Below are 2,000 nucleotides of genomic sequence, written 5' to 3' on the forward strand. Positions count from 1 at the left end.
GAGTGCGTGTCGAGCGAACTCTCTGTAAGAATGTCCGCTCGAGCGCCATGTTGAGTGCGTGTCAAGTAAACTCTTTGTATGAGCATCACTCGAGTGCCATGTTGAGCTAACTTTAATCTCTTTTCACTTTATCCCACTTAACACTGTTACAATACAATTTAACACAAGTTGTCACATGAATATATCAACAAACTTATTTTCATTAGAAAAATTTTACTTATCATCCTCACACCACACACCACACATAATTTTTCATTTTTTTTAAGGATAGGGAGCTACGAGAGCCACCCAAGAATCCTCACCAACAAGGCAATTTTTTTTTTTTTTGCTTTTTTTACACATTTTTTTAAACCCCTTAAACATTTAAAAATAAATAAAAAACACAAACTCATTAAAAAACACTTCTTTAATCATTTAGCAAAAAAACAAAATCGGTGAGGATTGTCGGGAGCCACTCTTGGTGAGAGTGACATTTTCCTTAGGGGTACTACCCTTTACCTATTTGGGAGATCCCTTAAAATGCTGGCAAATCACCATGGTAATGTATGAACCTTTATGATGAAAGGAGTTTTGCTACTCATCATCCCTACACACCACATACCACACTTATTTTTATTTATTTTAAATTTTTATTAATTATATGACATGACAAAGATAGGACCAGCTCACCCTATCAAACCTCTTAGCCATATCAAACTTAAGAAAATTTAGGGAAAAAAGTCAATTAATAGTACATATAACAATCGAATCTTTTATAACCAGATTTTTTATTTTTTAATATTTTTTATTTTGGTTTTTAATAATTTTTTAAAATAATATGTGTAACTAAGAGCATTCACATCCCATTCCCCATGAAATTTCCTATAATTTAGCTAAAATCCACATTCTCTAAAAAAATTTCTTAAATTTTACTCATATTTCAAAAACCTCATGCGTCTCATTCCATATTCTTCTTAATTCTATTAAAATAATATTTTTCTATTCTTTCTTTATTACTTTTTTCTCTCACTTCCATTTACAAACTTAACTACTTAATATTTTTTCCTATGTTTTGAACTATTACTCTAGTGAATATTTTAAACAAAAGTTTAAATTATTTTTTTGTGGGTATGATAATATTTTTAAAAATTATTTTTTTTATTTTAATATTTATTTAAATTATTTTTAAAATTATTATTTAAAACCAAAATAAATACGAATATGAGAGAAAGTGTAGATGATTGGAAGATGAATTTATTTTATTTATTAGAATAAAATATTGATAAAAGAGGATTTAGGGGATGAATAGTGAGTCCCTATATTTGGGGAACTATTGTTCATCTTCTAAACCTCTTTCCTAAAATATGGATTTGGATATAAGAAGGATTTTAACCAAAACCATAAAATGAGCCTCAAATAATAGGGAAAATAATGTTATGGGGCACCGGCTGCGAATGCTCTAAGTGATTGGTGCTGACATGGCATTTTAAATCAAGACCAAAACACCTCTAATGCATCATCAAAGCTTGCTAGATGCTTTATAATTAAAATTTTGCAAAGTGCAATGCATACCAAACCACACAGATTACGTTCTCCTTAAAAGCCGAATCTTTTATTCAAGACAAATTCCATCAGGTGTTAATCACACCTTTATCACCTTGATCCTGAAAAAGAAAAAGTCCGAGGAGGTGTCAGACTACAAACCAATCAGCTTATGCAATGTTCTTTACAAGTTAGTATCAAAAGTTTTTGCCAATAGACTCAAAGGCATCTTAGCATAAGTGATTTCACCAACTCAAGCAGTCTTTGTTCTTAGGGGCTTATTATTGATAATGTGTTGGTTGCATATAAAATGGTCCATTACATATATATCATTTGGAGAGAGTGAAGAAAATGAGAGAAAATGAGGGCGTCTCCAAGATAGTGTCTTGATATTTGGAGCTTCATCCAAGGGCTCGTTATTTTTACTTGCATGGATAGTGCTGGGGGCAGCCAGCCAACGTCGCATGCAAAGCCACGAT

The sequence above is a fragment of the Juglans regia genome, chromosome 4 (assembly GCF_001411555.2).
Source record: "Juglans regia cultivar Chandler chromosome 4, Walnut 2.0, whole genome shotgun sequence".
NCBI lineage: Eukaryota > Viridiplantae > Streptophyta > Magnoliopsida > Fagales > Juglandaceae > Juglans > Juglans regia.